Consider the following 13,179-nt stretch of genomic DNA (forward strand, 5'->3'; position numbering starts at 1 on the left):
GAAACTTTGTGTGCATTGTTCAACAATCACCTAATTAACCTCAACCTTTTTTTCCCTTGGAAAGGGTGTTTATTTCTCAGTTACAGGTATAGGCAGTTAGATGGAGATGTTCTTCCTCAAATTTTCAATGTTCTCCCCTCTGATAAAGCTGTGGCTGCTGTGTACAGCCATTAATATTGTTTAAGAATAAACTGAAATATTAAAAGCCATTGGCTTGATTTAAAGGCCAAGAATACAGATCTCATACAATTGTAGTATAATTTGTTACATTAAACAAAATAACTAAATTCAGCCACAAATGTGCTAGCCAGCTTTTCCATCACCAGTTTAGGACTGCTATGTCAAATCTCATTTACTGTGGTTTGCTCTTTCTGTAGACCTGCAGTAGTGGAAAGCTGAACTGTTGTTTGTTATTTTCACCTTCATGGCAGAGTAAGAGGGAGTGAGACCTCCTTCCCTAGACTGCGTACCTCCTCCAAGCCTACAGGCTGGCTCTGCACATAGGAAAATGAGTGAGTGCTGTGATTCTGCCTCCTCTACTTCCAAAGCGGAAGAATTGAGTCAACTGAGATGTGTCTGGGGAGCTGCTCAGCTAATTTTGCATTGGCTGCATGGCAAAGCTTAAGCTGGAGGTACAGTAACATGGGCACTATAAACCAGAAAGAGTTTCTATGCTTGCTCTCCTTTCACAAGGTACATTCAGAAACAGTGGGAAGGGGATGGCCAATAGGGACAGTGCTGTGGCATGACTGGGCACTGGTGCTACCTGGCACTTTGCCCAGATCTGCTAAGACCAGATCCATGCTGATTTCAAGAATCCTTACTGGATTGACTGATTTGACTGAGAAGGGTTTTTTCTTGTGCTGAGCCATGTTTTGACCACTTATTGTAACCAAATTCACTTTGAAAGATTGAGAGAGCAGTGAGCATTTCTTCATGACCATTATCAATATTTGCCAGATCCTAATTCCCTTTACAACCGATGAAAAGCAGTAGGAAAGAGTGTTTTACAGTGGGTACCTAATTTTATGCAGGATTAAAGCAGTAAGATGCCTCATTAGTAATCAGTGAACATAAAAACTAAATTCACACTCATAAACCAGGGAGAGGTTTTGGACAAGTTCAGAGGTATCAAGAAGTTAGAGGATATAAATAGCAGTGAATGCAGAATGCTAATCTGAATGGCTGGAAACAAATATCAGAGGTGTCTGTTGCTACTCCCTTCAGAGCATTCTCTGTTCTGACAGACCTGAGCTCTGCCTACCTGGAAAACCAGTAGAGAGCAATAATCAGTGGGTAACACCAGGCTGGGAATTTTCTTGGTGATGTTTCTTGCACAGGTCCCAGGGAGGCAACACAACTCCTTATGGGTTGGGTCCAGTTGGTGTATCAGACATTCCATTCCTCTCAAAGGGGAGTTGCCAGTGACTACTACCTTTCTTTTTTTCTTAATTGAGGAGGTTGTGATGTAGGAGGTAGGCTACCTTGCCCTAGGTGATGCCTCCATCTTGGAAGAACCTTCATCTGTATTCTCATTTCACTGGTCCTCAGGTTCCAGGGCCTCATATGTATTGTATAAGGGCACCTGGGAAGGAGAGGTAAGTCGGGGCTTCAAGCAGAAACCCATTTCCACTCCACACAGTCCTAGCTTGGTTGGGAAGGGACTACAGGAGGGCTAGGTCTGACCTCCTAGTGAAAGCAAGATCAGCCATGAGGCCAGACCAGGTTGCTCAGAATTTCATCTGGTCTGCTCCTGTGAACCTCCAAGAATGGAGATGACACAGCCTGCCTGGGATGCTGCTTCACAGCTCTTCCCCTGCCCAGAAATCACACTGAAAGTATAAATGTGTATTTTCAACAGTTTCTTCAGTTCCAACGTGATATAGTTTGGAATCAGTGCTTCTCAGAGCTTCATGTAGATTTCTATGGCTAAGCCTCACATCTATTCATAAAAGACTCAAATCTGCTGCTGAGGCAACACCAAGATTGCATTCACCTGTCAATGGGAGTCCATAAGCAATGAATATTTTTTTGCTGCAGGAAGTGAGAAAATAAAATCTTAGCTGATAGGAGGGATGGGGTTCCAGCACCACTAGCTGCATTAGGTAACAAGAGAGTTAATGTGATTTAAAAAAGAGGTGGTTGGTTGAAGCATGTGTGAAAGCATCACGTGTTTGGAGAAAGAACCTCTGCACTTGGAAGGTAAGTGAAGAAACAAGACAGAGATGTTTTGCCATTTGTATAATTTAAGCTCTGTTGTTTTGAGGAGGTTTTACCACACAGATTACTTTGCCTGAGTATGACAATGCAGAGTGTTTCCAGCACGTGGCTGGAAAATCTTAGCCATAGCTGCACATATTTAGACCTTTTCGGTGCACTGTCTGTACAAAAGGTTTTTGTCAGGAAGAAGCACAGTGTTCTCCCTTCTTAAGTGTGTATTTCACATTCAAAAGTGATTTCTTTGGTAAGATTGAATAAATTCTAGTTTACTAGCTTTGATTTTAAAGAAATATAAGGAAGAGAGTACAAGTTGCCTTGGCATTTTGTGTTTATTTGTCATCAGTTACTTCTATATTAAATTGTTCCACTTACAAGCTAGTATAATTTTTTTCCTAAGTGCCTGCTGCTCCGTCTAGTTGTGGAAAATGAAGCTAAGTTGTTTATGACCTGAACTGTACTTCATCACTAACCTTCAGCAAATGTACAAGTTCTGGAATGAGAATAAAGCTTCACTGGTGGTAGCACAGCATGAGGCAAAGTATAATGCATATTACTGTGGTGCACCTGTGCTGGCTTTCCCTTGCTTATTGAGATAAAAAGTGCGCTTTATTAGCAGGCAGATAGGTAAAGCTTAAGAGGCCAATCTTCTCTGCCTGGCATATGGGGTTCCCATTAACATTAGTGAGTAAAATGGATATATTTTGACAAGAGAGCAGACACTTGAGGGAGCAGATAAGTGCAGAAACAAGGTGACATTTTCATAGTCACTTTTCAGACCAAAACTGAACTTTTAGAGTCTCTAAATGTAAAGATTGCATAATGTGTTTGTATTACTTAATAACTGTCAAAATTCTAGTGAGGAAAGCCAGGTCTGGTCTCGACCTTTAAGAGAACAAAGTGCCAGTTTCTCCCCAGCCCATGCTTAGGCCTGTCCTCAGTAAAACACCTCTTTGATACCTTTCCCATACCCTTAATAGTTATCTTCTAGTTTTCATCTTCCCTATGGAAATGACTAATTAAAAATTCTTTAAGAAGGAAGCTTTGTCACTATGTAGAGATCTCAAAATTTTTTTTGCACCTTTTCGCTCTGATTTTGAAGGCTGTAGTTGCACGCAAGAAGGTTATAAAAGGATGACCACAGATTTCCTTCTGTCGATGGACCGAGGCTCTTCAACCTCCTTTGGTGTTGCAGCCGATGCAGTCCAGACCTGTCGTCAGGGGAGGTGCATTGTGATGGCCGGAGGGAAAGGATCAGCCTCTCACTGAAATGATACAGATGGCAAGTGTTTTCCCAGTGTTTAGTTTAGGTAAAGACAATTCTCTTCATGTCTTTCTTCACAGGTACAACATATCTGTCTTTCCAATTTCTCACTGAAAGTTAGATCCTGAATTTCTAACTTGACTGGATAAGGCAACTCGCCAGAAGAGATGAGAGATCAGCTGAGCAGGTTTCTAAACTCGGTTTACTGGGGAGCCTCAGGCTTATTCTGGCTTTTCAGGCTGCAACAGTAGCCAAGAACATTTATTCCCATTTCCACTTGGCAAAGAAGATTTTTTTTTTCTTCTCTTTTCTTTCAGCTATGTGCTTCATTTCAGTTACTTCTGTCTTTCCAAAATCCAATTACTGAAGAGCTACTTTTTGGATGCCTTTAGCCAATACCCTGTGTGTCCATTTAAAACAGCTAGACACAGATGATGTATAACAGCTTTTTGGTTAAGTGGCAAAACTGAACCCAACCCAGCTAAATCTGAATCAGATGGTTTAAGATGTTTTTTACTAAATTAACTAAAAGTTATTTATATTCTACATCCAAGGAAAAAAAGCTTAAATATTTGATGATTCCCCCCCCGTATTTTTAGTAGGTATTTTTTTTCAATCATAATGCATTTTCATTTCAGAGTGTAAAGTTATTTTTAGAAAAAAATCACTGTGGAATCTCACTTTCAAAATGCTAAAAACCGTTTCAACATTTAAAAAAAAAATCCCTTCTGCTTTTTCAGCCAAAGCTCTGTCCTGTACTGAGCTCAATAACAGGAATTGTCCCCATTCCCCTGTGCCTCAGTTTGTGAGCGAAGGTAGTCCTGTGGGGTGGAGGGGCTGTGTGGCCCTGCCTGGAGTTGTGGTCAGTGCCAGACGCTGCTGTAAGTGCTGTCAGTGATCTGCTCTGTCCTACATGTGTTACTGCTGTGCTCTGCAGACTCAGTCAATTGATTCCAATAATTTTCCAGGCTCACCTCAAAGGGCTGCATTTGTACCTATGAAGCTCCTATGATCACAGTCTAGGCAGGGCATGATTAAAGAAGAAGAGCCCACCTTTCTGCTGCCCAGCCAAGTTTCATGAACTTCTTGGTAAATTCAAAACCTGGTTACTTTTACAGTGTTTTGGCTGGGGAGATGGTTTCCTGACACATTTGAGGTCTCTTGTCACTTGGAAACATTGAGCCAATTTAGCTAATGTTTTAATTTTTGTTGGATTTATAATTGTGGTCATGTGTCAAGAGGTCAGTTTAGAAAGCTTGGTAAGCTGGAAAAGCTAGCAACAAATCGAATCAAGTGAATATCCTTTCATTTCAACACCTTTTCCTCTCCTTGTTTCAAGCCCAGAAGGAGGCCTTAAAGTTGATGAGAAGATAAATTCAATTACAGTTAAAGCTAACTTTGGCTCTTAGCTCTCATACTACCTTTCCCCATCTTTGCCATCCATCCTATTGCAATTGTTTAGATTTGCCCCAATAGTAGTTTGCCTATTAGCTTTGCTAATGAATTTACTAGTACAGAAGACCACTTTCAAGACTGTCCTAAACATAATGAATGTAATTATTTAGCACAAAACCAGGGCAGCATCTTTTTCTCTCTTGACAAGAATAATTCTTTATTCTCTCATTAGCTATGTGCCTTGGTCTCAGTAAACTAGTTATTGACCTGCTCATTTAAGGAGCTTCACTCTAAATGCTTCTTCCCTTATTTAACTCAGACAAGTTCCTCTAATTTCCCCTCACCATGCAGTGCTAGCCGGTAAAATGTAACCATTGTTCATTTGTTGTGAAGAGAGCTGGAAGACAGGAAGCTATTCTTAGATGGATGCTCAGCCTCCTGAGCCCTGCTTGCTTGTCCCTGGTTATAATGGATACAAAACTGTATGGGGCTTAGTAGACATCGTGTAAACTCTATAGGAAATCTGAGCCAATGAATCATGGAGACAGACCCCCACTGAGCATTGTGTGTCTGAATAGACTACAAATAGATAGACAAGCAGCTTAAGCAAGTGGCTTTCATATGACAAGAATGCATAAATTAGAAATGAATTGAGAGTGTCTGTTGTTTTAAAGCAGTTGGATTTTTACTTTCTTTACCATTTCCCTCTTGTAAGAAACCAGTAATTACTCAGACTACACTGAAGACTGATGCAGAGTTTTTGCATGTGTGTGGTTTTTGTTGCTCTTTAAGCCTTCTCCATTGGACTGTGCTGGCTCAGCCCAGTGGTGCCATCCCACGCTGCCTCCCTACAGCTACCCTGTCCTGTCTGTCGGTGCCTGTTGGGGCATCCTTGGAGTCTCCTACCTGGAGCATGACATAGATCCCTGGGGAAAACAGATCTCCAACGGTGCCAGGGCTCTACAGGTGCAGGTCCCCAGCCCCAGCCAGAAGCACAGCACCAGCTGAACTGGGGTTATCCCATGGCAGAAGGGGCAGTCTCTCATCTCACCCTTGCACTACTCAGTGCTGAGCAGCAGTTGGTTGCCTCCTGTTCTCCTTGGGCCATGAAGTGTGTAGGACTGTCATCAGGTAGGACCTGACCATCAGAGAGTGGAAGGGCATGGCATTTCCAGGCAGCCTTCTCCTGAAATCAGCCATTGCCTGACCAACAGGGACATCACAGGGATACCAAGGAGGAGTGCCTGCTTGTCTGGATCCAAGCTGTCCTGCATCAAAGGGTGGGATGTGGGTGTAGAAACTCAGATACAAGATGATGGCCATGTGATGATAGCAAGTCTGAGGAAAGCGCAAAATCCCAAGATCTAGCCTTTCCCCAGCCTCATGGTAAAAGCATCACTCCAGAAGGAATTTTTTTGCACAGAAATTCAGTAGGCTCCTCCAAGAGAGGGATACTCACTACATCTGTGGTCTGGAAGTAGGAAACAGTCCGCACTCACAAACCCCATCTCCTGCTGATCACGTTGACAGTCCCTGCTCAGTGACAGCAAGCCAACCACCTAAGGAGCAGCTGCCACCTACCCAGCTTTCTCTGCAGCTGCACCGCAGATCAAAGGCCAGCAGTGGTAAGGGTATGTCCTTCCCTACTGCCTCTCTGGCTGGGGCCCAGCGCATCATTGGTGCTATATCTCTGGAGACTCTGCCTCCCACTGCAGCCTTGTGCAGCCCTGTGCAGCCCCTGCAGGGCGCAGCTGGCCGGGAGTGCAGAGGGTCCTCTTCCAGCAGCAGCTCCAACATGGGAGAGGGGGCTGGAGGATGGTGATGGTGCAGGCAGAGACGACAGCCTGAGGAAGGGCTGGCAGTTCTGATGCAAGCTCAACTGCTGGCTGGGAAGAGGACATTTCCCTTTGAGAGTGCCATGTGTACTATGTCTGCCCTCATGCCTCCTGCACTTGGTGAGCTGGTTTCACAGGCAGGGTTATGGTGCTCTCAGGTCTCAGAGAGCAGTGTTGGCAGTAGAGCAGTATTTGCAGAAGAGCTGCTGCTGGCACCCACCGTGGCCTCAGCAGCAGCAGCAGAAGTCATATCCCCTATGAAGCAGCTGATGTGGTGGTGGTGGGTCTGGGAGCTGCTGGGTTCAAGGGCTGGCAAGTGGGGCTCTGTGCAGTGGTTGACTACCATTTTGTTACTTGTTTTTTGGTTGTTTTCTGGCTTTTTTTCTGTGCCTTTTTTGTTAATTTTGCTATTTTCTAAAATGAAATATCCTGTCTCTAATTGTTCACAGATTGCGATAATAGACTGCGGGCAGATGGCCTGTAGTTTGTAGTCCAGCAATCATATGAGAGAGACAGCAGACCTTAGTTGTGTTTATAAATACTGGTGCTGCAGCGTCGCTCTTTCTCATGGCCCATATTCCCTCCTGCTGTAATGATCTGGGTTTCTCACTGTGTCACTTGTGCCAGAGGCCCACATGAAGTCCTTGGCTCTCTATAATCTGCGTGGCCTCTGATGAGTCTCCAGATGGGCCTCGGGGGCAGCATTGCTTCGCCTTTGTCTAGTGAGGCAAAGGGGTCTGTGTCTTTCCAGGTGGGAAGAAGGAGACACCTGAGTGACTCACCTGAAAACAAAGGGCAACAGACAAGACAGCAGAGAGACCCAGCTTGGGGGGCTGATGCCCTACAGTGAGGGCAGGTTGGGAAATGAAGGTGCTGTGCCTGTGGACAACCTCTCAGACTGTGTCCCATGGACACCTCTCCTCATTCAGCTCCTCTGCTGGTGGAATTTCAAAAGCCTGCCATTGCCCCACCTGAAATGCAGTTCAGCTTCACGTGAAGTCCTGCAGTTCCCAGCCCCTGTGGTCTGGGGAGCTGCTCCAGAAGGGCAGTCAGGAACATGAACCACCCCATGTACACGTCTGCTGGCTGTGGTGTGACTATGTTGTGCCAACTGCAACAAATCTATAGAAATGTGGCTTGCACAGGACAGTGTAAAAACTCATCAGGTTTTGTATTAAAAATGAAAATAAATTCCAAACTTACACACTGCAGAAAGTCGGTGCAAGGTATTTTACATGGGCATGTAATGATAGGACAAGGGGTAATTGCTTTAAACTGAAAGAGGCTAGGTTTAGATCAGATATTAGGAAGAAAGTCTATACTGTGAGGGTGGTGAGAAACTGGAACAGGTTGCCCAGAGAAGCTGTGGATATGCCCTGACTCTGGAAGTGTTCAAGGCCAGGCTGAGCAACCTGGTCTAGTGGAAGGTTCCCTGCCCACGGCAGGGAGGTTGGAACCAAATGACCTTTAAGATTCTTTCCAACCCAAAACATTCAATGAATCTGTGGTTTATACTGAAGAAGGGAAAATTAGGCACTGTAGTTTAGCTGACAGGTTTTCTCAAAATTATTCTTAAAATTCAAATATTTTTAATAGTAAAGCTTTTAGGTTAAGTATTTGATATGAAGCAGCTTACTTTCAAGGTGTTTTTTCCATTTCTCATAGGTAGATTAAAAAAAATAAATGCTTTATTTTAAGCTAGCATTTGTTTGAATGTAACTGTGGCACAAAAACTTAGCAATAAACACGTTCACCTGATAAGGAAAGCTGGTTAACAGTTTTGTTGCATTTTTAAGTCTGAATAATGATGCTTTAATGCATCTTTTTCTTGACTATAATTCCAGCTGTCTTTATAAGTGTAACTTGGCTTGTCAGTGCATGAATTCTAAGATAAAAATTAGACAAATTAGGAAGAAATCTACTGGCAGTGGAGAGCAGGCAGCAGGGCAAGATGGCATGACTAAAAAGTATTGTTCTGAATAGTCTTCAGCCTGAAATTTGGAAGGTTGTATAACTTAATTCTGTTCAAAACTGTTTAATTACATGTTCTATGGGGCTTATTGGTGTGTGTGACTGCAGGACCAGGTCTTGGTTCCCTAGTCATGACTCACAGAGCTGCCCATCATTGTGTGGCTGTGCAGAAGATGGGAGATGTGCAAATGTAAAAATGGTGTTCGAGGCACTGAACTGGTCCCTGATGCTCTGCAGTGTCTGAAAGAGTTTTCTTTGGGTCTTGCTGAGGACGTTGCAGGGAGTTCTCACTTCTTCTTGACTTCCTGTACTCCGAAAGGCAGAATAGGTTTTGAATGACAGCATTTTTCTAATGGCCTCAAGTTTCATTCGTAATGGCAATAGCTGACAGGAAGGTAGTACGTATGTGATACGAACCCTTCTCAATCCTCAGCAGAGGGAGTATGGTCCTGTGCCATCATACTTTTCCAACCGGCCAGTACATTTCTTGCTCTGATAGCTCCTCTTTACAAATCCTCATTAGTTATTTCATGCGAAACATTAGTAAGGAAAGAAAACAGGGTGATTGCAGTCACTTAATTCTACACAGATCTTCCTATTTCTTAACAGTCATCATTTTTCTGTGAAAAATGGTTTGGCACTGAAATATTAGACTGTAAATTGCAAGAGGGAGATTAATATGTCTTCTGTCTTGGCAAGTGTTCCTATTATAGCATTAGTACTGAGACCTTAAGTTTAGCTTGTTTTTAAAGGTTTGATATAACTCACAGAAACTTTGATTTGATGTGCATAATCATATTGTCTCTCTTCTACTATTAGACTGGTCTTTAATGCCGGGTTAGTTAGATTTGTTTATCTGCATTTTAACAGAATCGACTGTGTATCAAGTGATTATAATATACTTACAGCACTCCCACAATTAAGTAATTGCTAAAAGAAGGAGCAGGACAAAACATGATGAGCATGTGTTAGGAAACAGTGCTGAGTTATGAGTTCTGCCTCTACAAGACAGAAATGCATAAAGGCATGGGGAAACTGTATTCCCCAAGATTTATATTTGAAAATGTGAACACAAAAGATGAAGGGTTTAGGATCATTTTTACTTTTAGAGGGAATGTCCTTTTGAGGGTTAAGGTGCAAGCTGTTCCTTCATCTCTAGCAGTGGGCTTTGCCTCCCACCCACTAAGAGAAGAAAGTGCCCTGCGACACTGTGCGGACCTTTGGTGAAGTTACCTTTTTTAGTTGCTCTTCAGGAAGCCTTTTCTTGTTTCAGCTTGTGAGACTCTCAGGTAGTCTTGTCAGAGCTGTTATTTCCAATCTCATTGTCCACTTGTTGTATGGTACCTGAGTCCAGGACTCTCCTGTACAGTGGGGAACACATGTCCCCCATCACAGACATCTTACAGTTTAGCAGAGAGTGGAAAGGGAGGCAAAAAGCCCTGTAATCACAAAGGCTTGTGCTGTGTGATAACCTTGAATCTATGGTTTATTTTTCTTCTCTGCAGATACATATTTGTAGCTAAACCCATCCTTTCAAGCTTTTTCTCACGAGACTGATCATTTCTTGGCATTCCAAGAGAAGGGGGTCACTGATGTTCAGAGGAGCAGCTGAAGTAGCAGCATTATACAAAGCATAAACACTTTCAGAGTCAGTAAATGAAAGCAATGTACTTTGCTCCAATACTCATCAAACAGAAAGAAGAATCTATCTCGGCATGCTGTAGGATGATCATTAATTTTTAATAGTGTTAATGTTTATTAGTGACAGATGATTGACTTTAAGTGCCTTATGAATAAAAAATAAATTATGTGGATTTTGGGCATCTGCCTTAGATTTGTATGCAAAGCCAGTGGGACTAACCTTCACAGTTTCAGAGAAGTGTAGCTTTGATTCCTCAATGTATGCCATAACACAGGCTGTAAGACTTCTTGGGTTTTAGCTCTGATAAACCTGGAAGGCCTTTCTGTTCCCTTTCTTAGGGCACACTGACTGCTTGGGGGCTTCAGGGTGAGAGGGGAGCTCACTGCAGCTCTTTTGGCTAAAGCAGAACTGCTGGAAGGTGCATTATTCACTCTGAGACTCTGCTGGATTTCATAACACTTAAACACCTGTGTCCATCAAACAGAACACACAGGATCGCAGCTAGAGCTGCTCTTGACTTTGTAATTTCATTGACTGACAGTTTAATATCTATTTATTTTCACATCTGACTCCAGTAGAGACAGGCTGGCATCCTGAATGTCAGGATATTATGCTGACAACTGTGTTTTTTCATTACTATAGGAAAAAAAAAAGGATTCTTCATAAGTAAAGAGGTTCTTTTCAAGCACAGCAACTGTAATAAAGACCAAATTATACTTCATATAAATTTGGTAGTAACCAGTGGTAGGTTGTGTGTACATATTTATATAGAACAAGGGCACACAGTTTTCAACTTTCTAGTAATCTATCTCTTTTATCCTGTGAAATGCCATGTAATCATATTGTTTAAATAGCTGGAACAACTGCCTTTACACGAACTCTCATAAGCAGCACAATCATTGCTTAAATTAAATGTTTAAAATGGCCCTCTTATTTTGATTCAATTTTGTTTGCTTTCTAAACAGAAACAAGTGGCTTATCCCATCTAAATTCTACAATATTTGAAACTACTTAAGGGAACATTTCGAGAAGAGAAAAGAGAAATACATGTGTTTTGATGAGGCTGTGCTGATGTTTAGAGAAAAGAGGGTGAAACTGCTTCCATATTGGGCACTGGCCAAATGGCTGATGACTCTGAATAATGTTCTCCAGATGTTAGGCAGTTAAACCAGACCAAAATGCTGTTTCTAACTTACTGTCATTCAGTGTTTACTATATAAACAGAAAATTTGTATTTAATTCCACTTTAGTTCAATGGATTGTGATTAATATTGTAATTACCCCAATTCAGAGAACTTTTTAGACCAGACTCTTCTGGGTTTTCTCAGAGCCTAGCACCATACATCAGCCCTAATTACATGTTGTATCTGACTGGGATCTGCCCTGTAATCACATGCCCTAGTGTTCCCTAAACTACAGGGCGTTGTGTCAGCAAGGAGGAGACACAACTGCACTCTGTAAAACATTTCAAGATGCTGAAATTAAATTGCATCTTATCTGGGGAAAATAAAGAATTGCTCTCAAATTCACCGCTTTTAATTTGTCATCAGGTGACATGAAATCATCTGAGCTTGTCTGATTTCTAAGCAATCACAATGTTAATTACTTTCATTAATGCAACACCTTGCTTACAATTTTTGATTTTTTTTGTTATGCCTAGGTGCCTTATCTCTCTGTCAGGGTGTAGTTGGAGCATCACAGTGTTGCACACATGTGTCCAGGGGACGTGGCACTCTACTGACAGGAATAGGGCATCCCAGTCCAGTTTTAGGTGGGCAGATACTCCCACAGTAATGCCTCTTACTGCACCACGTCTGGCTCCCCTTGCCCAGCCCTGGCTTGCTCCATGCACCATCTTCAGCCTGTCTGGCTCCTCTTGAGTTCTGAAGTACAGTTCTGTAGGCTGGATTGTCTTTACAGGTGGAAATATTGGCTCCTCCTGTTCCTGGAGAGGCACATCAGTGCCCACAGAAGGTTGTTGCATTGCACTTTAGGAAATAATCGCACAAGTTGCACCCTCAAAGAGCCTGGGGTATCACATATCCCTTCAGGAACCTGATGGAGAGTGACAGCATGCCATGCTTTTCCCCAGTGTGCACCTGGGATTAGACACCTCCCTGCTGTTAGCCACTTAAAACCCCTCAAAAACCAGTCTTCTGCCAGATGTTGGGTGGTTTGCAGTTGCCACACTGTACAAATACAGATGCAGAGAGACCTACCTTGGTGGTAAAAGGTAAAGAGAAACACAGTGTTTGTACCTTTTTGAGTACGTAACCATCGGGGTCAGATTTTGCATGATAAAAGCAAAACCAATTTCCGTGCAGCTAATCAAAGGGGCAGTATTTTAAGCCTGGGTAAGGGCTTGGTGCTCTGCTTCCATTTACAGGAGTGTCAAGAGTATAGCAAGGACAAATGGGAATCATGCATGATCATAATGTTCCTATTTATATACACATAAAATAGAACAGGGTTTTAAAAGCGAATACAATTTTCTATTATAATGATACCCTTAATAACATTATGGTTTCACTGTGAAGATATAAACAAATATAATAGAAAATGAGATAATGCCATAAAATGGATGCATTATTTTTGGAATTTGAAGGACACTTGCCAGAAAACATTTACCAACTAGTGCAATCCGCAGCAAATGAAATACAAACTTACCTTCTGCTGTTGCCTGGATATAATGTATTTACTGTGCAGTTTTCTTATCAGTGTGGATTTCTAAGATAATTAGTTGTTCCTGTTGTCAAATGTATAATATCTGATCTAGAATTTACCAAAACTCACTAAACAAATGGTGAATAAGAAAGGAGATAATACTTTTTTAAAATTCATTGGAAGATGCAAAA

At 42.2% G+C, this 13,179-nt stretch overlaps 1 long non-coding RNA gene across 1 annotated transcript in view; it reads left to right on the forward strand.

Moving 5' to 3' along the window:
- Positions 1-13,179, forward strand: part of LOC127478323 (uncharacterized) — a 72,581-nt gene that overhangs the window by 16,259 nt on the left and 43,143 nt on the right. The window contains exon 3 of the long non-coding RNA XR_007907183.1: positions 3,320-3,527. This is a non-coding gene — a long non-coding RNA (uncharacterized LOC127478323). The remainder of the gene's footprint in view (positions 1-3,319; positions 3,528-13,179) is intronic.

Source organism: Manacus candei, unplaced genomic scaffold (assembly GCF_025592945.1).
Source record: "Manacus candei isolate 608988 ecotype Guabito, Panama unplaced genomic scaffold, ASM2559294v1 h1tg000005l, whole genome shotgun sequence".
Classification (NCBI taxonomy): domain Eukaryota; kingdom Metazoa; phylum Chordata; class Aves; order Passeriformes; family Pipridae; genus Manacus; species Manacus candei.